At 43.8% G+C, this 27,505-nt stretch overlaps 1 pseudogene; it reads left to right on the top strand.

Annotated features, from left to right (window-relative positions):
* The first annotated feature begins 954 nt into the window (after positions 1–954).
* LOC132893643 (uncharacterized) lies at positions 955–23,215 on the top strand (annotated as a pseudogene).
* The last annotated feature ends 4,290 nt before the right edge of the window (positions 23,216–27,505 follow it).

Here is a 27,505-nt window from a genome sequence, read left to right as displayed (position 1 = left end):
TCAGTGTGGAGCATGCAGGGACAGAGAATAGAGACTATTAACAGATTAACCATATACCACATTACCTTTAGTTGCATTAATGTATTTCACATCTAATTTAGACGCTTTGTCAGTATGTGACACAACATGATGAATGGCATCATTGATGGGGCTGATTCGGCGTGACATTTTCAAACTGCAACAGAATGTAGAATGCATGAATCAAACTGATGACACTAAATCCAGTAACTTTTGGGAGTTTAAATCAGCTATAATAATTTATACTAACTCTTGTTTTCTGTACGTTAAAAAATAATTGTGTACTTTCAATCTAATCTTACAAACACAGCTGCACCACTTACTCTCTCAAAGCAATGAGTTAGGCTAAAGGGCTAGCAGTGTCTTTTTAATGTATGTAGACCCCTTTATACTCAATAACACGTGACTTAGCTAGATGTCAAAAAGTGGCTAATGTCTGCTTGTGAAGTGTTAAATGGGATAGCTTGCTATAACAAACAGAAGACTAAGAAGCTAATAGTTAATAGTGCTAGCAGGCTAGCTAGTTGGATAGTCATAACAGGGTAACTGAACTTAAATTCAAGTTTTTGCATTTTGTTCCTTTTTACGTTGTGTACTCAGTTTGACACCCCACGTGGTGTGATTTACTAAGAATGTTTTCAGCAGCTCGTACCCAGCTAGCTAACCCTCGTTGTAGCACCTACAAGTTTAACTGTCAAAATACATACATAATCACACCCATAATTACAAATTACATGTTTGCCATCAAGTTGCACTTATCATGGATCGGCATGTTTAACACTAAAAACATCCGCTTGCTGTTGTAAATGTTCCTTATGGGGACGGGAAATGGGCGGCACCAGACCATATTTGGAATGTGTGTGTGTGAAAGCAGTGAGTGCATTACCAGCTAGAAACTATAAGGGGGCGCGGCTGTACACACACCTCACACATAAAATGACTGAAAAATGTGCCTTATGGGCCAATGTGAAAAACTTCACAGGTACCCTCAGTATGGCTCCAGCACTCAGGTCAGAGTTTCCACTATGGGGACCTGGACTTTTGTCCCCATGGTGGAACTGGTCCCCTTAATGTGACTGTGTAAACAGATTTTCTTCCCCATAATGTAAGGAATACCAGAACACACACACAATAATAGTGACCTGCGATCATTGTGCATTTTGTTGCAGACATATGAAAACTCTGCATGTACACACACACACACACACACACACACACACTGCAGACACAGGAAATGTACATTTTCACACCTTTGAACATTTGATGAATATATGACATGTGACTGTTTTGTTGGGTGGTGGAATGTCCTAGGTTGCGGAACCACACGTGCGAAGGCCCGTCAAGGCCGCTAGTATTACATTGCATTTAATTTGTATTTTCACACTAAGAGATGTTATTCAGTCCTGTATTGCCTTTTATTTTGCATCAGCCTGAGGCTGAAGACATTTAAACACCCATTATATTTTATTGTTTAGTCTTTTCATTGTATAAGAGATGCCTTTGGAGTTTTGTAGCCAATTGTAACTTGTGTGTTTACATTCATTATGTTATTGTATTTATTTATATAAAAATATGACCAATGGAGAGTGTATGTTCACTGTTTACATTCTGTGACTGAATACACTACAGGCTGTACCAGCAACCTTAGGGGAGACTATATGACACTAATTTGCACTATAAAGTAAAAGAAACATAGCCTGATGCGTTTGGGATTTTTGTTGATTTATCCCATTGTTCCAAACTCGTACCGAACCATGATATCCGAACAGTGGTGTGACCTGACCCATGACTTCTGTGTACCATTCCACCCCAACCAGGATAAAGATACGAGATATGACAGATGAATGTATGCACACAGTAAATGAGTCATGCAGTGCTGTGAAAGTAACCGACCATGTCCACTGCACTCCTGTATTAAAGACGTGATCATTTTTACAAGGTTCATATCTGGCTGCTTGCTTCCACCTGCATAAGAGTAAAAACTGCCTGCCCTCATGACTTATTGTTGGGTCCCACAGAAGCCCAGTCCTGATGCACACTTCTAATACACACCTCTATCTTATATTTTGGAGAGATTTTGTCAAAGGAATGTGATCAAGATGAAATTTTCCTGAACTCACTTTTGAGCTCACTTTGTGTGAACAATGTCTAAGTAGGAGGCAAAGGGTTACTGAATATTTGTTTTACAAAATTGTATTTATTATAAATTATTACTTTCTTGTTGTTGGGGTATTTTTTAAAACTTTTTTCTTATTCTATCACACCAGTTGGCCGTGAATCCAGTAGCCTCCTGACTGAAGAGCAGTTACAGTGTTCTATCTGTCTGGAAGTGTTCACTGATCCCGTCACCACTCCATGTGGACACAGCTTCTGCAAGAGCTGCATTACGCAAAGCTGGGATAAGAGTCAACATTATTATTGTCCATTCTGCAAAGAGAAATTCACCAAGAGACCTGAACTCAAGATTAATATAACACTGAGAGAGGTTGCAGATCACTTCAAGAAGAAACATGCTCTTGACCAACCCGAGGTTCTTTGTGATGCCTGCACTGGTGTGAAACAAAAAGCCATAAAATCCTGTCTGGATTGTGGTGTGACTTTCTGTTCGTTTCATTTAGAGCCTCACATTAATGTTCCGAAATATAAGAAACACAAACTAATCAAAGCAGTGAAGAACCTGGAGAAATACATTTGCCAGAAGCATGAGAAACCTCTGGATCTGTTCTGTAGAGATGATCAGAAGTGTGTGTGTCAGTTCTGCACTGAGGGAGACCACAAGAATCACAATGTTATTCCATTAGAGGAGGAGAGTGGGGAGAGGAAGGTCAGAGACACAAACATCAGTGTTAAATATTCTTATGAAGAATGCAAATGAATTCAAATTTAGAAAATAAACTGTTGTGTATTTTTCATTTCTGTGCACAGAGTCAGCTGGGAAAAACACAGACAGAGCTGCAGCAGATGATCCAGGAGCGACTGAAGAAGATCCAGGAGATTAATCACTCAGTAGAGCTCAGCAAAGTCGGTTCAACATGATGTAGTTCATATCTACTGCAATTCATGTTTCATATTTTGTTTGTAGAAGGTAACAAAGTGGCACTGTTAGCTGATCTTCACTTTTATTTGATTAAAATTAATGTTTTTCCTTCTTTAGAGAAGCACAGAGAAAGACAAATCAGACTGTCTTGATGTCTTCACTGCTCTGATTCGCTCCATTGAGAGGACTCAGGATGAGCTGCTGAAGGTGATGGGGGAGAAGCAGAAAGCAGTGGAGAAGCAGGCTGAAGGACTTATTAAAGAGCTGGAACAGGAAATCAATAAGCTAAAGAGGAAAAACACTGAGCTGGAGCAGCTGTCACACACTGACGATCATCTCCACTTCCTACAGGTCAGTGTTCCTCTCTATCACTCAACCACAATGCAGAACATCACAGAACATCAGCTGAGGGATTTCTCCTCTCTCCTGTTCTACTGTAGATTTACCCGTCACTGTGCATCGCTCCACACACCAAGAACTGGACTGAGATCAGGATTAACACTGAACTGAGTTTGGATGCTCTGAGGACAGCTCTGTCTCAGCTTCAGAAGTCTCTGAATGATAAACTCAATGGAACACTGAATGAGAAACTGAAGGAAACTGGTGAGAAACTGAGAAACAGATGGACTAATTTGTAAGAAACTGTGTGAAAAGTTTTTTTTATTAGTTTCTTGGTTTATCAATCAATGAATAAAGGTAGATTTGTGGTAATGATTTTTGTAAGGTTTTTGTAGCTTTCTAATTCAAAGTTAAGATTAAAATCATTTATTTTAATAAATGTCTGATTGTATTGTGATTAGTCTCCACAGAACTGAAGAGGATTCAGCAGTATGCAGGTACAGTGTAGTTTCTGTTTCCTATATTATTCATGTTCTAATAAGGGTCATTTTTAATTTTTAAAAATTATTTTGAAGTGATTTCCATTATTTCATTCGCATCTTCAGTCCACCTTCCTGTAGTACATTACACCTGTAGTACATTACCTACAGGCACTAATGTACGACACATCATAATCTACATCATGTGGGCACCATAAACAGTGCAGGACTTCCAGACTACACTTCCCATCAGCCACTGCACCCAGTCATATGTCCATGATCACACACACCTGCACTGTGTTCAGCACCATTTGTCATGTTATTGAAGTTCTGCATTTTGTTTGTATTAATGTCAAGCTTCTGCTCTTATGCCATATTTTGTCTTTCCTCAAAGTCATACTTCTTGGTCTCTAAGTGATAGCTTTGTATTTACCTGTTTTATAAAATAACTTCTGTGTTTGCATCCACCTCAACTTGGCTAACATGATATCAGTTTCTATTTTAGGAAGGTTTTTGCTGCATTTTTTAGCAGATATATCTGTCACATACTTATGAAATGTAAAAGCCTTTACACAAACACACATTTCCAAATCTCCCTTAACATTAGGTGTATACAGTACATGCTTCACTTCTTCATTCACTGAATTATTTATGCCTGATACATGTATTTTAATATTCCACAAATCTGCTTCCAAAATTCTAATTATTGTGATATACTGGATTATTCATTTTTATTTTTATTTATCTGCATGCTCATCACATACTGTATGTTTCTCTCAGTGGATGTGACTCTGGATCCTGATACAGCTTATCCTTATCTCATCCTGTCTGCTGATGGAAAACAAGTAACAAATGGAGACACAAAGCAGAATCTCCCAGACACACCAAAAAGATTCACTTATTATGCAATAGTCCTGGGAAATCAGGGTTTCTCCTCAGGGAGATTTTACTATGAGGTGCAGGTCAGCGGGAAGACCAAGTGGGATTTGGGAGTGGTCAGAGAGTTTATTAACAGGAAGGGGAAAATTGAGGGACTGAAACCTCAGAGGATTCTGGACTGTGATTCTGAGGAATGGAAACAGCTATAGAGCTTGTGAAGATTCCAGTATCTACCTCTCGCTGAGAGAGAAACCCCAGAAGGTGGGAGTGTTTGTGGATTATGAGGAGGGTCTGGTCTCATTTTATGATGTTGAAGCCAGGTCTCATATCTACTCTTTCACTGGTCAGTCTTTCACTGAGAAACTCTATCCATACTTCAGTCCTGCTAATAATGATGGAGGTAAAAACTCAGTGTTAGGACTAGGACTGTTTTGGCCTCTAGAGGCCGCTGTTATTTCCTTTTCATGTCGTGTTTATTTTGGCCTCTAGAGGCCGCCACTGTTCCTGTGTTTTGTGTTTGTGTTAATTGCCTAATTATCTTCACCTGTGTCCTTAATTAGTTTGTCTATTTATACCCCTGAGTTCAGTCCTCTTGTCACGGAGTCTTTGTGCTGTTATGTTTATCTCCAGTTTCCTTTGTACTGTGTATTTTGATCTTCCTAGCTTTTGTATTTTTGCACTTTGCTTTTCTTTTGGATTATACTCTTTGGTTTTTTTGTTGTCTTTTGTTTTGCCCTGTATATAGTGTATATAGTTTAAATAAACCTTTTGATTCTTTTTCTACTTCCGCCTCACGCCTCTGCATTTGAGTCATCCCCCTGGTGGCCTAGTGGGGGTTTGCTGGATTATCACACCAATGAACCAGGTTCGAATCCCAGCAAAACCCTAACAGAAAGACTCCGTCATGACCGACTCAGCAGAGGCTGCTTCAACTGTCTACCCGGCCAACCTTCAGGGAATTATGGCAGCTTTGACACGCTTCGGAGCGACCATGGACGCTCATGGACGTACGCTCACCAGCCAACGTGAGGCCCTCGCTCACCACGAGGAACTGCTTCAGCAAATTGGGAAAACCCTGGCACAGCTGACATCTCTGCCTGCATCTCCTGCTCCTGATCCAGTTCCTGCTCCTGATCCAGCTCCCACTCCTGCTCCAGTGCCTCCTGCAATGCTGCCTTCTTCACCTCGCGAACCCAGCCTTCCTGCACCACAGAGGTATGACGGCAAGCACAGTGAGTGCCGAGAGTTCCTTACCCAGTGTCAACTCACCTTTGAGCTTCAGCCTACCACCTACACTACGGATCGCCGCAAGATTGCCTTTGTGATCACCTTATTAGCTGGTAAGGCGCGAGCCTGGGCTACTGCTATCTGGCAAAGACAGGGACCTGAGTGCTTTGATTTCCAGCTGTTTTCTGAAGAGATGCTTCGGGTCTTCGATCAGGCAGACATCAGTACCGACGCAGCCCGAAAGCTCATGTCCATCCGGCAAGGAGGAAGCGTCGCAGATTACGCCATCTCGTTCCGAACACTCGCAGCAGTAAGTGGATGGAACGAGACTGCCCTGGTGTCAGCCTTCCACCATGGTCTGTCTGACCCCATCAAGGACGGTCTGGCCTCTATTGGATGCCCAAGTGACCTCGAAACCCTCATCTCACATGCTATTCGTCTGGACAACAGGATGAGAGAACGCCACCAAGCCTTGAGCCCCCCCAGCCTCCCTACCTCTACCTGGAGACCGTCTACCTCCTTCAGTGACTGTCCAGAACCCATGCAAGTGGGTCGTACTCGCCTCTCCGCATCTGAGAGGGAGCGCAGAAGGAGGGACAAGTGCTGCATCTACTGTGGCAAGCCTGGTCACTTCCGAGCATCATGTCCCGAACTCTTGGGAAAAGGACCGCCCCGTCCAGCCGAGGGAGGGTTGTGACGGGGCCTACCCTCTCTCCCGGACTCCCTGGCCAAGGAATCTACATCCCGGTCTCCATCTCCTGGGGTGAGTCTGTCCACTCTTGTCAAGCTTTGATAGACTCAGGGGCGGCTGGGAACTTTATGGATATTCACTTCGCCCAAAGCATCAATATTCCGACTGCACCTCTTGAAGTCCCACTGTCTGTGTCTGCCCTCGATGGCCAAGCGTTAGGTGATGGAAGAGTCACCCAAGTTACTTCTCCTGTTTTCCTCCAGTCTCAAGGTCACAAGGAAGAAATATCCCTGCACCTGATTCCTTCACCTGAGTTCCCAGTTATTCTAGGCCTTCCTTGGCTTACTCGCCACAACCCTCGCATAGACTGGGTAACAAGCCAGGTTGTGGAATGGGGCCCTGCATGCCATGCCTCTTGTCTGCTCTCTAGCTCTCCTGTGTCTCCTGCCGAGCCCCCTGATCTCACCGAGTTATCTCAAGTTCCCACAGAGTACTGGGATCTCAAGGAGGTATTCAGCAAGAGCAGGGCCGCCGTTCTTCCTCCGCACCGGGCCTACGACTGTGCCATCGACTTGCTCCCTGGGACTACCCCTCCTCGTGGCAGACTGTTTTCACTCTCTCAGCCAGAACGCAAGGCCATGGAGGAATACCTCAAAGATGCCCTGGTCTCTGGGTTTATTCGACCCTCCACTTCACCTGCTGGAGCCGGCTTCTTCTTTGTCGGCAAGAAGGATGGGGGGCTCCGACCATGTATTGATTACAGGGGCCTGAATAAGATCACTGTGCGCAACCGATATCCCCTTCCGCTGATGTCCACAGCTTTCGACCTGCTCCAAGGCGCCACCGTCTTCACCAAGTTGGACCTACGGAACGCATACCACCTCATCCGTATCCGACAGGGAGACGAGTGGAAGACTGCCTTTAACACCCCGTCTGGGCACTACGAATACCAGGTGATGCCCTTCGGACTCACCAACGCACCAGCTGTTTTTCAGGCCCTAATCAACGACGTCTTAAGGGACATGATTAACCTATACGTTTTTGTCTACCTCGACGACATCCTTATCTTTTCCAAGACCGTGCAGGAGCACCGCCACCATGTCCGCCAGGTTCTCCAGAGGCTGCTACAGAACAATCTGTTCGCCAAGGCCCAGAAATGCGAATTTCATGTTCCCGAGGTCTCCTTTCTGGGATTTATTGTACGGACAGGCCAACTCCAAATGGACCCTGCCAAGACCCTGGCCGTCCGGGATTGGCCTACTCCCAAGTCCGTTAAGGAGGTTCAGCGGTTCTTAGGATTCGCTAACTTCTACCGCAAGTTCATCAGGAACTTCAGTTCTGTGGCAGCACCCATGTCTGACCTCACCAAAGGGACAGGTGGATCTTATGGCTGGTCTCCTCAGGCAGAAAAGGCGTTCAAAGACCTCAAGGACCGCTTCTGCACGGCACCCATTCTGGTTCTCCCGGACACCTCCCAACCATTCATCGTGGAGGTGGACGCCTCGGACAGTGGTGTCGGCGCGGTGCTCTCTCAACGTTCGGAAGGAAAGCTGCACCCCTGCGCTTACTTCTCCCACCGCCTGAGTCCTGCTGAGTCCCGGTACGATGTGGGGGATCGAGAACTGCTAGCGGTCAAACTGGCCCTTGAGGAGTGGAGGCACTGGCTGGAGGGAGCACAACATCCATTCCTGGTTTGGACTGACCACAAGAACCTGGAGTACCTCCAGCAAGCCAAGAGACTGAACCCTCGACAGGCTAGGTGGGCCCTGTTTTTCAGTCGGTTTGACTTCACCCTCTCATACCGCCCCGGCTCCAAGAACACCAAACCTGACGCACTGTCCAGACTGTTCTCTGCCACTAACAGGGAGAATGAAGTCGGGCCTATTATCCCTGTGTCCCGGATTGTGGCCCCTGTCCGCTGGGGTATTGAGGAGGCTGTCCGACGAGCCCAACGCCAGGACCCCGGTCCTGGGACGGGGCCACCAGGCCTCTTGTACGTCCCACATCAAGCCCGGGCCAAGGTTCTCCAGTGGGGTCACTCTTCCCCTCTCACCGCCCACCCGGGAGCTCGGAGGACCCTGGACTTCCTGAAAAGACGCTTCTGGTGGCCTAACATGGAGAAGGAAGTAAGGTCATTTGTCCTGTCCTGTGAGGTTTGCACCAGAACCAAGAACCCATGACAGCGTCCCCAGGGTCTCCTGCATCCTCTGACCATTCCCCGGCGTCCCTGGTCCCACGTGGCAGTCGACTTTATCACGGGTCTCCCTGAGTCACAAGGTAACACGGTCATTTTGGTCTTAGTTGACAGATTCTCCAAGGCCTGCCGCTTCATACCACTGTGCAAACTCCCCTCTGCTCTTGAAACTGCGAAACTTTTGTTTAATCATGTCTTCCGAGTCTTTGGTCTTCCACAGGACATCGTCTCAGACCGAGGGCCCCAGTTCTCCTCCCGAGTGTGGCACGGGTTCTGCAAGGTCATCGGAGCCACTGCCAGCCTCTCCTCTGGGTTTCACCCACAGTCCAATGGTCAGACGGAGAGGCTCAACCAGGACCTGGAAACCACCCTGCGAGGCCTGGCTATGGATAACCCGACATCGTGGAGCACCTGGCTGCCATGGGCGGAGTACGCCCACAACACCCTGCAGTCATCGGCCACCAAGCTGTCGCCATTCCAGTGCCAATTCGGGTTCCAGCCACCTCTGTTCCCGGACCAGGAGGAGGACGCGGGGGTGCCCTCGGTCAACCAATATGTGAGACGGTGTCGCAAGACCTGGAGCAAGGTCAGGAAGACCCTCATACAGACCTCCAGAACCAACCAGACTCAGGCCAACCGCCATAGAAGACCTGCACACGCTTTCCGCCCTGGGCAGCGTGTTTGGCTGTCCACTAAGGACCTTCCACTGCGGGTGGAGAACCGCAAGCTTGCTCCTCGCTACATTGGCCCCTTCAAGGTGGTGCGCAGGGTGAACCCTGTCTCCTACCGGCTCCAGTTGCCCCGGACTCTGAGGATCAACCCCACTTTCCATGTTTCCCTGTTACGGCCCGTACTGACATCTACGTATGCCCCTGCCCCTAGGAACCCCCCACCCCCCCGCATCTTCCAGGGGCAGACTGTGTTCACTGTGAATCGCCTGCTTGACTCCCGCCGGGTCCGCGGCGGGTTGCAATATCTGGTGGACTGGGAGGGCTATGGTCCTGAGGAGCGCTGCTGGGTTCCTGCTCGGGATGTCCTTGATAAAGAACTATGTCGGGACTTCCATTCGGCCCATCCGGATCGCCCTGGGAACGTCAGGAGACGCTCCTAGAGGGGGGGGTCCTGTTAGGACTAGGACTGTTTTGGCCTCTAGAGGCCGCTGTTATTTCCTTTTCATGTCGTGTTTATTTTGGCCTCTAGAGGCCGCCACTGTTCCTGTGTTTTGTGTTTGTGTTAATTGCCTAATTATCTTCACCTGTGTCCTTAATTAGTTTGTCTATTTATACCCCTGAGTTCAGTCCTCTTGTCACGGAGTCTTTGTGCTGTTATGTTTATCTCCAGTTTCCTTTGTACTGTGTATTTTGATCTTCCTAGCTTTTGTATTTTTGCACTTTGCTTTTCTTTTGGATTATACTCTTTGGTTTTTTTGTTGTCTTTTGTTTTGCCCTGTATATAGTGTATATAGTTTAAATAAACCTTTTGATTCTTTTTCTACTTCCGCCTCACGCCTCTGCATTTGAGTCATCCCCCTGGTGGCCTAGTGGGGGTTTGCTGGATTATCACACCAATGAACCAGGTTCGAATCCCAGCAAAACCCTAACACTCAGCACCACTGATCATTTCTCCTGTCATAAAAACTGAATAAATTCTCACTTCATCAATTCAGTCATGTATGAACTGGCCAGAATGAAAGACAGTGAGTCTCCTTTGTCACTTTTTAATTAAGGTTATGCAAATGTTTTTCTTAAGCCAAACTGAACTAAACATTTCTGTTTTATTAATGCTGACCTTCACACTCACATGCTGATGAAGGCCAATCACCAACAAAGTGCAAACTGCAGACAAAGTCCAGAAAGGGGAAAGCTCATAGAGAGCTAAAAGAATAAAATGAGCTGAAGTACAGATAATTCTTTGCAAGTAATTCAATGTTTGGTTTAAAATCTGATTAGCAAGACTAAGCTCAGTGATCAGATTAGTTTCTACCCCAATTTGGATAAAAGCTGCCTGCTAAATAAATAAATGTACAACATTTTCATGTTCGGGGTGTGTGAGAGAGAGAGAGAGAGAGAGAGAGATTTGTACCAAAATTCAGTGCCTTCCTTTTCAACTGGTGCTTTGTTGTAAGTGGCCTCACCTGCAATAAACAGTATCTGAACCTTAAAAGGCTGAAACTATCATATTTTGGGATTTTTTCCTTCAATGCCAAAACACATTTTAACTGTATTCATATGACATGGGTGTCCAATCATATCCATACATGGCCAGTGTAGCTGCAGGTTTTCATCCAACCAAGCAGGAGCTACATCTGATGTTCGATTGATTCAGTTGGAATGAGATGTGGTTTTTCCTCAATTGAACTGAAAATCTGCAGCGATGCAGATCCTTTACAGATAAGACTGGACTGTTCTGTAGAGTTGCTTTTTTAAAATTGTTGCTTTTTTCTTTAAAGTGGATCTTCCAAAGGTTTCCAGAAAAACAAGTGATGTCAATCATCTTCATACTTTCCTGCCAATCAGGTCACAAGTTGGGGAGCAAGTAAGAAAATCAGTGTTCAAATTGCTGGTGAAATAATGAGTCTTGCTACTGCGTGAATATGAGGAGATTTATGACATGCTGAACTGAAAATAATTCCAACATTGCTGTAACGAAAATTACAAACGTGTAGTTTTGGGGCATTCACTGGTACCGGGTGTAACGTTCTACTTTATCTGTTGCATCTGCATTTCAACTGCATTACTGATAATAAGAACTCTAATCTGGACCCAAACTCTAGGCTATTTCATTGGCCAATATTCGCTCAGACTGAAGGGAAAGAAAGCCAAGTGTGAAAGCAGACTTAATGTCATTTTACCAAACAATAGATTCTGTGTTTTTTATAATCCCAACCCTGACCAAAACCACTTGAACACACACCACATCGTAATCACCACATCTAAACTCATACAAATAAACTTCCAAGGAGGATTTGAAGGCAGCATAACTATGGCAACATCCATTCAGACTTCACCTCAGAATTTGTTTTTACAAATATTAAGAGGGGATTAATTGTTTTGTGAAGTCCTTTATAAAGTCAAATATTACCCCTTTTCCACCAAATCAGTTCCAGGGTTGGTTCGGGGCCAGTGCTAGTGCTGGTTCACAACTCGTTCAACTTGCGAACCAGCTGAGAACCAGTTTGCTTTTCCATAGCTCGGGGTGCTAAGGGGAGCCACATCATTACGTCACTGTATACGTCAGTTACGTCGCTGCGTTTGCGTAAACCTTGGCGTGAACATTGAAGCAACAACAACACGGAGAAGAAGCAACAACAATAATGGATGACTGCTGATTTAGGGGTCATCCATAATTTTCATCATTATCATGAGTCTACAAAGAGTAGACTTTTTGAGCAACCCCCCCCAAAGTGTACATTAGCGGACAAAAAATGATGATGGATCTACGAGGAATTCAAAATAAAACCATGTCTTGTATTACTTTTTATTAAAATCGGATGACAGGACAATACAAAGATTCACAAGAGAAGAAAAGAAGACACAAGACGGGTCCAGAAGTTTTCATAGAAAGCAGGTGATTCATTTTTTAAAATTAGGGGCTGTCTTTTTAAGGGGAGCTGTTGCCTTTTGGCTCCTCATGAACAATAGGAAATCCATTGTTCATGAGGAGCCCAAAGGAAACAGCTCCCCTTAAAAGAGAGTCACGGTTTTTGCCTCCAGATTAAATGTTGAAAATAAAGAATAAAACATATTTTGGAGCTGGGGCTGGTCGTGCAGGACTTTCATTCTGAAATGGAAGAAAAGAAGACTGACTGTATAAAATTCAACTGACTGCTGACGCAAGTACAAAATACCCATATGATATCCTACGTACCATTTTACGAGAGAAATAATCCCGAATTGTAAAAGTCGACTTGATTTTTTCCATCCGGACGATCGCTTGCCAGCACAGCTCAGCTTGCTTTGAAACATTCGTTTTTGATTCTTTCCAAGCAGCCTGCCCTGCCCTAACTGCCTCCTGCCGCTTCTCAGATGAATGCAGGAAACAATAAACATTTAAAAACTGCTCGTACTCGTTTGAAGGAGTCTTGTGAATAGCGGTATTTCTGCTATTCACAAATTTGTAAATGCGGTCAAAATCTGGGTCAGCCATTGTTGTTGTATTGAAGAAAGAAAGCGTGTAGAGCTAGCTGACAACACCGACGTGGCGCGAAATTTTTAACATGGCGGCCGCCGATTCGCACATTGACGGATCATCATTTTTTCATTTTTAAAAAGTGTACGCCTGGTCATTAACACCCCCCCGCATACGGTTTGTACGCTCGTGATAATGATGAAAATTATGGATGACCCCTTACTGCATCCATGATATCTCGTTGCTTATTTAAAAATGGCGCCCTCTAGCGGTCTTGCTATTGTTGTTGGTCTTAACAACTCCGCCCCCCCGCTGACATAAGCAGTTCTTTCCTCTAGCCCAGCAAAGAGCTGGTGCTACCCTGGAACCGGTTTTTCTGGCCCAGAGCCAGTTCTTTATCAGTGGAAACAGAAAACCTGGTTCCAAACTAAGCACTGGCCCCGAACCAGCCCTGGAACTGATTTAGTGGAAAAGGGGTATTAGTTTAGTTTATAATCAACTCGGATATTTTGTCATTTTGTCAAATAATTTTGTTGACTGCAAGTTAAAATCATTTACTTTAAAGTGCAAATCCAACACTTATTTCCTATTTACTGGACCAGTTTCCATTTTTATGAGAAACTTTCATATCTAAAGTAAAATAATTATAATCATAAATCAATATCACAACCCATTTTGCCAAGCCAAAATTTTCTCGAAAGATATAAATCCTTGAGCTGTGACATGATGCTGGTGTTTTCAAAAAGTGAAGTTGTGTCAGTAGTTGATATACAGTCTCTCCACAAACATTGGCACCCCTTGTAAAGATTTGTAAAAAGGGTGAGAAAAAAATCCACCTTTTGGTGAAGTTGGTTCATCATTGAGAAAAGAAGAAAAACCCAACCTTTAATTGAAATGAATTTATTCAGAGGAAAAACAAATCCCTCATCAAGCAATAATTATGTTCAAGAAAAACACGTGCCACTATTATTGGCACCTCCAAACACAATGTAACTGAAGCATGTTTCCCTTTAAATTGTAAATTTTTGAGTTGATTGGAGTGTGTAGGAACTTTCAGGCTGTAATCCATGGCTTCCTGATTAACTGGGGTACAAATATGAGGTGACACAGAGGCCAAATTCCCTTAGCCATCCATCAACATGGGTAAAATAAGAGAACACACAAACCAAATGAGGGAGAAGTGTGCTGACCTTCATACGTCAGGGAATGATTATTAAAAAAAAAAAGCTACTCACCTGAAAATGTTCATTTCTACTGTTAGGGCAATAATTAAAAAAAAAAAGGAGTCATCTATATCCCCACCCTATATACCAGCTATATACCAAGTTTCGAGATATTGTCACATTTTTCAAGTTCTGCTGCAGGAAACCAACCCTACCCCTTTACACTGACCTCAGCAGCCCATGGCATAAACCCACCGGACCTTTGGCCCAAGTGAGATAAAAATTACAATTTCTCAAAAGACACATATACGTTACTTCATCAACACATATACCAACTTTCAAGACCATACCACTCATAGATTTCAAGTTCTGCTCTGGAAGCAAAACCTACCCCTAAGACTAACCTGAGAGACTAAGTCTGAAATTGTTTCCATGAAAACAAGAAAATTTTAAATTTCTCAAATTTTTCAGTATCAAAAGGCATATCTACATCATCACCTTGTTAACATGGACACCAAGTTTCAAATCCGTATCATGAAAACTTTTGGATATATGCTCCATAAACAAACATTGCTCTTTGAAACTAAGTCAAAATCTATTTTTTTATGTAAAAATTTGAAAAATACTTTTTTTCAAAGATCCAAAATAGCAAAAGGCACCAGGACACATGTTGCTTGATATGTATACAAATTTTCATGAAGATATCTTCAGTAGTTTTAAAGAGATGGCCCAGAAACAAAAATGTGACCAGACGAACAGCCGGACGGATGACCAGACAGATGGACAGACGGTCAGATGGAACCCGTTTCTATATCTCCCGCCAAACTTCGTTTGGGTGGGGGATAAAAAGTGTACACCAACAGGAACTGTTACAAATTTGCCTGGAAGATGAACCAACTTTATTTTGCCCCCATGTACAGTGAGGAGGATGGGGAGAGAGGCAAAAATCCCCAAGGATCACTGCTGGTGAATTACAAGAAAAAGTAAAATCTTGGGGTTTCCACATGTCCAAAACCACCATCAGATGCCACCTTCGTGCCAACAGACTAAGGTATGCCAGAAAAAAAGCCTTTTCTGTCAGTTACCCACAAAGAATTAACTGACAAAGAATCTCCTAGACACCCCAAAAAGATTCAGTAAATATCTGATAATCCTTGGAAGTCAGGGTTTCTCCTCAGGGAGACTTTACGATGAGGTGCAGGTCAGCAGGAAGACCATGTGGGATTTAGGAGTGGTCAGAGAGTCTGTTAACGGGAAGGAAAAGATTGAGACATGTAACCCTCAGAATGGATTCTGGATCATGGCTCAGAGGGATGGGAATGAGTGTACTGCTTGTAATGATCCCTGTATCTCCCTCTCCCTGAGAGAAAAAACTATGAAGGTGGGGTGTTTGTGGATTATGAGGGGGTCTGGTCTCCTTTCACTGGTCAGTCTTTTACTGAGAATTTCTTTCCATACTTCAGTCCTACTGTTAATGATAGAGGTAAAAACTCAGCACCACGGATCATCTTTTGTGTGTTAAATTAACAGCTGGGGCGGCACAGTGGTGTAGTGGTTAGCACTGTCGCCTCACAGCAAGAAGGTCCGGGTTTGAGCCCCGTGGCCGGCGAGGGCCTTTCTGTGTGGAGTTTGCATGTTCTCCCCATGTCCGCGTGGGTTTCCTCTGGGTGCTCCGGTTTCCCCCACAGTCCAAAGACATGCAGGTTAGGTTAACTGGTGACTCTAAATTGACCGTAGGTGTGAATGTGAGTGTGAATGGTTGTCTGTGTCTATGTGTCAGCCCTGTGATGACCTGGCGACTTGTCCAGGGTGTACCCCGCCTTTCGCCCGTAGTCAGCTGGGATAGGCTCCAGCTTGCCTGCGACCCTGTAGAAGGATAAAGCAGCTAGAGATAATGAGATGAGATGAGAAATTAACAGCTCACAAAATCAGTTCCAGAGTTGTTCAAGATATATTTTTCACTAAAAAAAAAAAAATCACAGAGGAATGATCATAGGCGCCAACTTCATGTCAACATTGGGGGGTCAGAATTATGTTCTTGCACCGTGACGTCATGACGTCGGCAGTGTATGTAGTTGAATATCAAAGACTCAGTTGTAAGTCATTTTCATTCATTACTATTCACCGTTGCAAGTGGGAAGCGCCCATTTTAACGATAACTTATGATGCATTAAAAAAATCTCACGACTTTAAACATTGTATGAATCACAATTTATTCAATAAACAAATTTAGTTTAATGCAATTTTCTTTGAGATGAATTCAGCAGACAACTGACAAGAATAGTGCAAAAAAAAAAGTGCACCATACTCCATAAAAAGGCTTAAGCGCGTTAAACTCATATATCCGCATGTAAGGGCACCTCGTGGCCAACCATTCTTGGGTAGAAAAACTGATAAGTACATGAATGTAGTTTCTGTTAAGAGTTAATGGATATGACAAAGTTAATTTTAATCTTACTTACAAACTTTAACAACACATCTCTTTCATGATCACCTTCATTGCTGGTGGCTGCCGGCCTATTGGTTCAGATAATCCACTTGTCCATTTTGCTTCATTTCTATGTTCACTGTTCAGTGAAAACGGTTGCGGGAGGCCACACAGAACTTTTCGCCTCAGTAGTGCTGCCTTGGTTGCTACGCAACGAACCATTTTATTTATGTTTTTTTTTTTTTTTTGCCTGGGCCGCGTAGGCCTAGTGCTATGCAGTGTAAATTTTGCAGAGTGCAACCTGTCAATCACTCACTGCCAACCATTGGAATATTGCAAGCGGAAAAGGGGGCGGGTCATGTCCGATCATAACATTTTAGGTGACGTTTCTATAGATTACTTATTTTGCATTCAAAGCTAGGCTATTATTTGTTTAGTTGGTTTCAATTGTCAATTAACATGAATTCATCTGTACTGTTTACTACTTTTTCACGTTTCATTATTGGGGTGTTTTTGCCCTCCCAACTTTATCTTTGGGGGGTCAAAAAGGTCCGTGCCCCCCCCCCCCGCAGATGGCGCCAGTGAATGTTCTCTTACTTCTGTCATCCATTTTACATTTTTCAGTATAATGCAGCGTTTGTCTGGTTTAACTGTGTAATTGTGGTGTGTTTTATTTACACATTCATATTACATTCTCATTCATTTAAAAGTTTTTCAAAAAATGTGCATGTGACTTTCAAATGGTTTTATATTGTATAAATTTAAGGTATTTTCTGATTTCCTGTTGATTCTTGTCATCATTTAAATCTTGAATAAAAATCTTTTACAAAGTTTATAAAGCCCCTGCTGCTGTATATTGCATAATTTAATTGTACTCACATGATTTTGCTAGTGGGCACTTCTCAGAGTATTTAGGAAGATTTTAAAAGAAATACAGATAGATAAACAAGAGAATTAGAGAGAAGCAGCAGGGGCGTGGTCGAGCTTCAGCAGTGGACGAAGAGGAGGCAGGTAGAACAAGCAGGTAACATGTGATGAGTCTCACCTGTCAGATTACCAGCAATTTATTCGTGTGTCTCTTCTGATTTTTCAGGAGAAACCGGTAACCAGAGATATGCATGCCTAGGGTGCATAGAGAAAAAGAGTAAAACGAAAATGGAGAATAAAACACACCTTGAGTTGTTGCAAGCCTGTCTCTCATTTCCTCAAGCTGCTAAAGTGTTACAAATGGCAGTGTAGCAGTAATAATAATATGTCAACAAATTTCCAGATCTGTCTAAATGATTTACTTGTAAAGTGAAACCAAATACACAAACAGGTTAATGTGATCTCTGTAGTGCAGGTTCTCAAACCTCTTGAAGTGTGAATTTCCCTCTGGAATTAATAAAGTGATCTATCTGTCGAGCCAAGAACCCTTTTAACTGTAAAATAAATTTCATAGACACCATCAAACCATAATCCTACCACTCAAATATTAGGCTTTTTTTTAAAGATTTGGATTAATGTCAACCAGACTAAAGATGATAAGAACTTCATGATGCATACGTATGTCTTTGACAGTTGTGGATTGTGATGACCAGAACAGTAAACTCCTGTAGTCTTAGGAAAACTGTACACACACATTTTCCTGAGTATGATATGAGAGTTTTGTGTGTTGAAATGAGTAACCGCCTCATGGTGCTTCAGTGAAAATGAAACCAAACCAGTATGAAAGCTCACAGGAGCAGGAAAACGTCTTTGGAAAACAAATGCTGAATTTAATGCCCACATAGAGAATAGAAATAAAGAGTAATGAATGAATGAATGAATGAATGAATGAATGAGTTTTGAGAAAGAGAAGAGTAAAGGTATGTGCTGTGTTTAATAGTTTTTTGTAGTTCAGTCGTTGTCCCAGGATTTTGTTTTGTTGATTTATTAAACTGAACTGAGTAAAGAGTTCCAGATAAAATTGTATTTCTGCACCCAGTGAAATATGAGCATATATTATTCAGTTCATGTATAACAGTGGTGATAAATATTAAAAATGAGAGAGCACATGCACAGTAAACAAATTTGATAGCTAAGATAAAGGAAATGTTTCATTGTGCTGTTATGTGTGTTTTAATAATGTTACTGGGCAAAGTGCAAACATTCATACTAACAGCAGGAAGTAAGAAACTATAAAGTACAGTCACTGACTGAGATCTGTGAGAATGCTCAGTGAAAGTCTGTGCTTTTTACTGTACAGGGTGAAAAAGGAGAAGGGAAAAGGACATCACTGATTCTTTATCATCACAACTAAGGCCAGGCAGAAGGAACAGCATGGATAAATCTCATGAATGTAAGTTACACAGTTTATACTTGAACAGATGAGTATTTCAGGATATATCAGTTTCTAAATCAGTGATAACTTCAGAACCCTAATGTGAATCCCACATTAAAGACTGACATTAATTTCAAAATTAATGTAAAATAGATTCCAGATTATTAAATTAAATGTTTTTCAGAAATATGTTTAAGAAGAAACCACTGTGCTCTGATGTGATGGTGTTTTTTTTTTTTAACTCGAGTTTTTTTTTTTTTTAATTATCTCAATCATGCCTGATCCTGTAGGAATTCTCTGACAGAAAGTTTGGCCAAACCTAATCTCTCTTGCACTTATTTTTCTTTGTACATGCCCGTGATATTCCCTCCTGAACTTTGCTGGTTCTATTAATAAGTAATTTAACCCATAGGGACTCTGACCAGGATAAAAACATTAGATAATAAAGATGAAAGTATGCACACAGTAAATGAGTCACACAGTGCTGTGCAAGCTACCGACCATGTCCACTGCACTCCTATATTAAAGACATGATCATTTTTATGAGGTTCTTATCTGGACTGCCTGTTTCCACCTGCATAAGTGTAAAAATTACCTATTGTTGTGCCCCACAGAAGCCCAGTCCTGATGCATACTTCTAATACACACCTCTGTCTTATATTTTGGAGAGATTTTGTCAAAGGAATGTGATCAAGATGAAATTTTTCTTAACCCACTTTTGCGCTCCACACTTTGGGTGAACAATGTCTAAAGTAGGAGGCAAAGGGTTACTGAATATTTGTTTTACAAAATGGTAAAAACTATTACTTTGTTTTTGTTGGGGTATTTTTTTAAAAACATTTTTTAATTCTTACTTTATCCACCAGTTGGTTGTGAATCCAGTAGCCTCCTGACTGACGAGCAGTTACAGTGTTCTATCTGTCTGGAAGTGTTCACTGATCCCGTCACCACTCCATGTGGACACAGCTTCTGCAACAGCTGCATTACACAAAGCTGGAATAAGAGTCAACATTATTATTGTCCATTTTGCAAAGAGAAATTCACCAAGAGACCTGAACTCAAGATTAATATAACACTGAGAGAGGTTGCAGATCACTTCAAGAAGAAACATGCTCTTGACCATTCCGAGGTTCTTTGTGATGCCTGCACTGGTGTGAAACAAAAAGCCATAAAATCCTGTCTGGATTGTGGTGTGACTTTCTGTTCATCTCATTTAGAGCATCATATTAATATTCCAAAATATAAGAAACACAAACTAATCAAAGCAGTGAAGAACCTGGAGAAATACATTTGCCAGAAGCATGAGAAACCTCTGGAGCTGTTCTGTAGAGATGATCAGAAGTGTGTGTGCCAGTTCTGCACTGAGACAGACCACAAGAATCACAATGTTATTCCATTAGAGGAGAGTGAACAGAGGAAGGTCAGAGACACAAACATCAGTGTTAAATGTTAAATTATAAAGAATACAACTGAATTCAAATTTAGAAAATAAACTGTTGTGTATTTTTTTTTTCTGTACACAGAGTCAGCTGGGAAAAACACAGACAGAGCTGCAGCAGATGATCCAGGAGCGACTGAAGAAGATCCAGGAGATTAATCACTCAGTAGAGCTCAGCAAAGTGGGTTCAACATGATGTAGTTTATATCTACTGCACTTCATGTTTCATATTTTGCTTGTAGAATGTAACAAAGCAGCACTGTTAGCTGATCTTCACTGTTATTTGATGAAAATGAGATGTTTTTTCTTCTTTAGAGAAGCACAGAGAAAGACAAATCAGACTGTGTTGATGTCTTCACTGCTCTGATTCGCTCCATTGAGAGGACTCAGGATGAACTGCTGAAGGTGATGGGGGAGAAGCAGAAAGCAGTGGAGAAGCAGGCTGAAGGACTCATTAAAGAGCTGGAACAGGAAATCAATAAGCTAAAGAGGAGGAACACTGAGCTGGAGCAGCTCTCTCACACTGACGATCATCTCCAATTCCTACAGGTCAGTGTTTCTATCACTCAACCACAATGCAGAACATCACAGAACATCAGCTGAGGGATTTCTCCTCTCTCCTGTTCTACTGTAGATTTACCCGTCACTGTGCATCGCTCCTCACACCAAGAACTGGACTGAGATCAGGATTAACACTGAACTGAGTTTGGATGCCCTGAGGACAGCCCTGTCTCAGCTTCAGCAGTCTCTGAATGATAAACTCATTGGAACACTGAATGAGAAACTGAAGGAAACTGGTGAGAAACTGAGAAACAGATGAACTAATTTCAGAATTTCTAAATTCAGAAACTGTGTGAAAAGTTTTTTATTAGTTTCTTGGTTTATCAATCAATGAATAAAGGCAGGTGGCACGGTGGTGTAGTGGTTAGCACTGTCACCTCACTGCAAGAACGTCCGAGTTTGAGCCCCGTGGCCGGCGAGGGCCTTTCTGTGCGGAGTTTGCATGTTCTCCCCGTGTCCGCGTGGGTTTCCTCCGGGTGCTCCGGTTTCCCCCACAGTCCAAAGACATGCAGGTTAGGTTAACTGGTGACTCTAAATTGACCGTAGGTGTGAATGTGAGTGTGAATGGTTGTCTGTGTCTATGTGTCAGCCCTGTGATGACCTGGCGACTTGTCCAGGGTGTACCCCGCCTTTCGCCCGTAGTCAGCTGGGATAGGCTCCAGCTTGCCTGCGACCCTGCAGAACAGGATAAAGTGGCTAGAGATGATGAGATGAGATGAATAAAGGCAGATTTGTGGTAATGATTTTTGTAAGGTTTTTTTTTTGCTTTCTAATTCAACGTTAAGATTAAAATCATATTTATTTTAATAAATGTTCTATTCTATTGTGATTAGTCTCCACAGAACTGAAGAGGATTCAGCATTATGCAGGTACAGTGTAGTTTCTGTTTCCTATATTATTCATGTTCTAATAAGGGTCATTTTTAATTTTTAAACATGATTTTGAAGTAAGGCGGCACGGTGGTGTAGTAGTTAGCGCTGTCGCCTCACAGCAAGAAGGTCCGTGTTCAAGGGCCTTTCTGTGCGGAGTTTGCATGTTCTCCCCGTGTCCGCGTGGGTTTCCTCCGGGTGCTCCAGTTTCCCCCACAGTCCAAAGACATGCAGGTTAGGTTAACTGGTGACTCTAAATTGACCGTAGGTGTGAATGGTTGTCTGTGTCTATGTGTCAGCCCTGTGATGACCTGGCGACTTGTCCAGGGTGTACCCCGCCTTTTGCCCGTAGTCAGCTGGAATAGGCTCCAGCTTGCCTGCGACCCTGTAGAACAGGATAACGCGGCTACAGATAATGAGATGAGATTTTGAAGTGATTTCCATTATTTCAGTCGCATCTTCAGTCCACCTTCCTGTAGTACATTACACCTGTAGTACATTACCTACAGGCACTAATGTACTACCCATCATAATCTACATCATGTGAGCAACATTAACAGTGCAGGACTTCCAGACTACACTTCCCATCAGCCACTGCACCAAGTCATATGTCCATGATCACACACACCTGCACTGTGTTCAGCACCATTAGTCATGTTATTGAAGTTCTGCATTTTGTTTGTATTAATGTCAAGCTTATAGGTGTATAGAGTACATGCTTCACTTCATTCACTGAATTATTTATACCTGACACATATATTTTAATATTCCACAAATCTGCTTCCAAAATTATAATTATTGTGATATACTGGATTATTCATTTTTATTTTTCTGCATGCTCATCACATACTGTATGTTTCTCTCAGTGGATGTGACTCTGGATCCTGATACAGCTTCTCCTTATCTCATCCTGTCTGCTGATGGAAAACAAGTAACAAATGGAGACACAAAGCAGAATCTCCCAGACACACCAAAAAGATTCACTTATTATGCAATGGTCCTGGGAAATCAGGGTTTCTCCTCAGGGAGATTTTACTATGAGGTGCAGGTCAGCGGGAAGACCAAGTGGGATTTGGGAGTGGTCAGAGAGTTTGTTAACAGGAAGGGGAAAATTGAGGGACTTAAACCCCAGGAAGGATTCTGGACCATGGTTCTGAGGAATGGAAACAGCTATAGAGCTTGTGAAGATTCCAGTATCTACCTCTCGCTGAGAGAGAAACCCCAGAAGGTGGGAGTGTTTGTGGATTATGAGGAGGGTCTGGTCTCATTTTATGATGTTGAAGCCAGGTCTCTTATCTACTCTTTCACTGGTCAGTCTTTCACTGAGAAACTCTATCCATACTTCTGTCCTTGTCTTAATGATGGCGGTAAAAACTCAGCACCACTGATCATTTCTCCTGTCATAAAAACTGAATAAATTCTCACTTCATCAATTCAGTCATGTATGAACTGGCCAGAATGAAAGACAGTGAGTCTCCTTTGTCACTTTTTAATTAAGGTTATGTAAATATTTTTCTTAAGTCAAACTAATCTAAACATTTCTGTTTTATTAATGCTGACCTTCTTCACACTCACATGTTGATGAAGGCCAATCACCTGCAAAGTGCAAACTGCAGACAAAGTCCATAAATGAGAAAGCTCATAGAGAGCTAAAAAAAATAAAATGAGCTGAAGTACAGATAATTCTTTGCTAGTAATTTGGTTTAAAATCTGATTAGCAAGACAAAGTCCAATGCTCAGAATAGTTTCTATCCCATTTTGGTTAAAAACTGCCTGCTAAATAAATAAATGTAGAATATTTTCATGTTCGCTGTATGTGTGTGTGTGTGTGTGTGTGTGTGTGTGTGTGTGTGATTTGTACCAAAATTGAGTGCCTTCCTTTTCAACTGGTGCTTTGCTGTAAGTGGCCTCATCCACCCTGAACAGTATCTGAACTCTAAAAGGCTGCAGCTATCACATTTTGTGATTTTTTTTCCTTAAATGCCAAAACACATTTTACCTGTATTCATATGACATGGGTGTCCAATCATATCCATACATGGCCAGTGTAGCTGCAGGTTTTCATCCAACAAAGCATGAGCCACATCTGATGTTCGATTGATTCAGTTGGAATGAGATGTGGTTTTTCCTCAATTGAACTGAAAATCTGCAGCGATGCAGATCCTTGACAGTTAAGACTGGACACCTCTGTTCTATAGAGTTGCTTTTTTAAAATTGCTGCTTTTTTTCATTGAAGTGAATCTTCCAAAGGTTTCCAGAAAAGCAAGTGATGTCAAGCATCTTTATACTTTCCTGCCAATCAGGTCACAAGTTGGGGGGCAAATAAGAAAATCAAACATGGTGTTCAAATTGCCAGTGAAAAAAATGATTCTTGCTTTTGAGTGAATGAGATTTACGACATGCTGAACTGAAAATAATTCCAACATTGCTGTAACAAAAATTACCATGTGTAGTTTTGGGGCATTCACTGGTACCAAGTGTAACGTTCCACTTTATCTGTTGCATCTGCATTTCAACTGCATTACTGATAATAAGAAATCTAATCTGGACACCAAACTCTAGGCTAATTCATTGGCCAATACTTGTTCGGACTGAGGGGAAAGAAAGCCAAGTGTGAAAGCAGACTTGATGTCATTTTACCAAGCACTAGATTCTGTGTTGTTTATAATCCGAACCCTGACCAAAACCACTTGAACACACACCACATCATAATCACCACATCTCTTAATTACTTCTTATGGTCCCCGTCAATATTTTGACAATGTGGGGCCGTCGCAGCCCTTTCTCCTGCACCTTCTTTCCTCTACCCTGCTGTTCAGTTTCTCCTCGCAGAGATGTTTCCCATCTTGAACTTTAACACACCAGTTTGAGCGGTTCAGCGCAGCTTGGTACCATGATTTGATGTCGATACCAAAGATTTTCAGGTCTTCTTTAACACAATCCTTCCACCATTTATGGGGTCTGCCCCTAGAGCACTTACTATACGTAAGCTCTCCAAACAGTAGCTGTTTGGGGATTCTGGTGTCATCCATCCTAGTGATATGACCAAGCCAGCGGAGTCTGTTGTTGTGGAGAATGGTTTCTATGGAAGTTGATTTTGCCCACTCTAGGACCACTTGATTTGTCACATGTTGCCACCATTTGACATACAAGATCTGTCTAAGAGATCTCAGGTGGAAAACTTCAAGGCAGCGAATGTGGTGAGCTAGAGTTGGCCATGTTTCTGACCTATAGAGGAGAGAAGGTAAAACTGTCTACTCCTCCAGAGATCCTTTCCCCCAATCACCACATCTAAACTCATACAAATAAACTTCCAAGGAGGATTTGAAGGCAGCATAACTATGGCAACATTCCTTCAGACTTCATCTCAGAATTTGTTTTTTTTTTTTTACAAATATTGAGACAGGATTAATTGTTTTGTGAAGTCCTTTATACAGTCAAATATGTTTAGTTTATAATCAATTCAGCTATTTTACTGTCATTTTGCCAAATAATTTTGTTGACTGCAAGTTAAAATCTCATCTCATTATCTCTAGCCGCTTTATCTTGTTCGACAGGGTTGCAGGCAAGCTGGAGCCTATCCCAGCTGACTACAGGCAAAAGGCAGGGTACACCCTGGACAAGTCGCCAGGTCATCACAGGGCTGACACATAGACACAGACAACCATTCACACTCACATTTACAGTCAATTTAGAGTCACCAGTTAACCTAACCTGCATGTCCTATTGAAGCTGCAAAGCTAAATAAAAGAGTTTTTGTGAACTCAGTTCTGGCCTGCCGTCCTTCTGTGCTTCACCTACACGAACTGTCACAGTGGTGCCGAAACCTGGGGATGAGCACAGAAGAGAACACCCCCATGGAGTCCTCCCCCTTCGCAGACCTGATCCACGCCCTCACCACGGCCCAACAGAGCCAGCACCAGGCGCTGCTCACCCTCCGAAAGGAGCAAGAACAACGGTTTGAGGCCCTAGTGCTGGTGCAACAGGAAGATCGTCGGGCGTTCCGGCACCTCCTCACGTCGGCGGGGTCCACCATCTCCACCGCCGCGGGCCCTTCCCCCCTCACCCTCATGAAGATGGGCCTGCAGGATGACCCCGAGGCCTTCCTCACGCTCTTTGAGCAGGTAGCAGAGACCCTGGGGTGGCCGGTGGAACAGCGCACGGTGCGCCTCCTCCCCCTGCTAACGGGAGAGGCGCAGCTGGCCGCGCTACAGTTCCCCGCCGACCACCGGCTGGCCTATGCGGACCTTCACCGGGCCGTCCTCCAGTGGGTGGGGTGCACCCCTGAGCAACAACGTCAGCGCTTCCGCGCTTTGCGCTTGGAGGAAATCGGCTGGCCATTCGCGTTTGGCCAGCAACTCCGGGACGCCTGCTGGCAGTGGTTGAGGGCCGACAACCGCGACGCAGAGGGACTCATCGACCAGATGGTACTGGAGCAGTTAATTGCATGTTTACCAGCAGGAACCGCAGAGTGGGTCCAGTGCCACCGGCCAGCGTCGCTGGATCAGGCAATCGAGCTGGCGGAGGACCATTTGGCGGCTGTCCCGACGGCAGGACAGCAGACAACCTCTTCTCTTCTCTCCTCTCTCTCTCTCCCCCCTCCTCCTGTGTCTCCTCCTCACCCCATCCCCCCACCGCGGAGGCGGGGGCCAGCGCCACCCCAGCTGGCCCGCCACACCCGCGGTGCCCTCCCGTTTCTCCCTTCTGTGTCTGTCTCTCCCCCCCAGGTGAGTGAGCCCCAGAGCACTAGTGCAGAGAGGAAGCCCGGGCCGGTTTGCTGGCGCTGCGGGGAGCCGGGCCACCTCCAACAGCAGTGCTCGGTCAGGGAGGTGGGCATGGTGGTTCGGATCCCCAACGCGCCAGGAGCTGCCCTCGATCGGGCCGGAGCATATCGCATACCGGTGAGTATCTAAGGGGATACATATCAGGCATTGGTGGATTCTGGCTGTAATCAGACCTCAATCCACCAAAGCCTGGTGCAAGACAAGGCATTGGGGGGAGCACAATTGGTGAAGGTGTTGTGTGTGCACGGGGATGTTCACAACTACCCTCTAGTGTCGGTCCACATTCTTTTTCGAGGGGAAAAATTTATAGTGAAGGCGGCGGTTAATCCTCGCCTTACCCACTCGATAATTTTGGGGACTGATTGGCCGGGATTTCGGGATTTAATGACACACTTAGAGAAGAGTGGGTCCTGCCATAGTTTAACAGGGGGAGGTCCCGGTGTCGCATTGGCGGGAGCAGCTGTCACAGAGCCGTCTACGTCAGCTCCGCATCAGAGTGAGGAGTCGCCGGCTCCGCCTCTCTCTCTCGGGGAATCCCTTGTGGATTTCCCGTTAGAGCAGTCGCGAGACGAGACTCTGCGGCATGCGTTTGACTAAGTGAGAGTAATCGATGGTCAAACGCTCCAGCCCAACGCCACCCCGTCCTACCCCTACTTCGCAATTATGAAGGATAGATTATACCAAGTGACGCAGGACACTCAAACTAAAGAGCGAGTCATGCAGCTTTTGATTCCGAAGAGCCGCCGGGAATTGGTATCGGTGGCTCACTTTAATCCCAAGGCTGGACACTTAAGGCAGGATAAAACACTAGCCCGACTAATGGCCCGGTTCTATTGGCCAGGGATTCGCGGCAATGTCCGTAGGTGGTGTACAGCATGCCGCGAATGCCAGTTAGTAAATCCAGCAGCCATTCCAAAAGCGCCTTTGCGCCCTCCACTGTTAATCAAGACCCCGTTCGAAAGAATTGG

This window comes from Neoarius graeffei, chromosome 11 (genome assembly GCF_027579695.1).
Source record: "Neoarius graeffei isolate fNeoGra1 chromosome 11, fNeoGra1.pri, whole genome shotgun sequence".
NCBI lineage: Eukaryota > Metazoa > Chordata > Actinopteri > Siluriformes > Ariidae > Neoarius > Neoarius graeffei.
The sequence above is the reverse complement of the archived record's forward strand: the minus strand, read 5'-3'. Positions and strand labels throughout refer to the sequence as shown.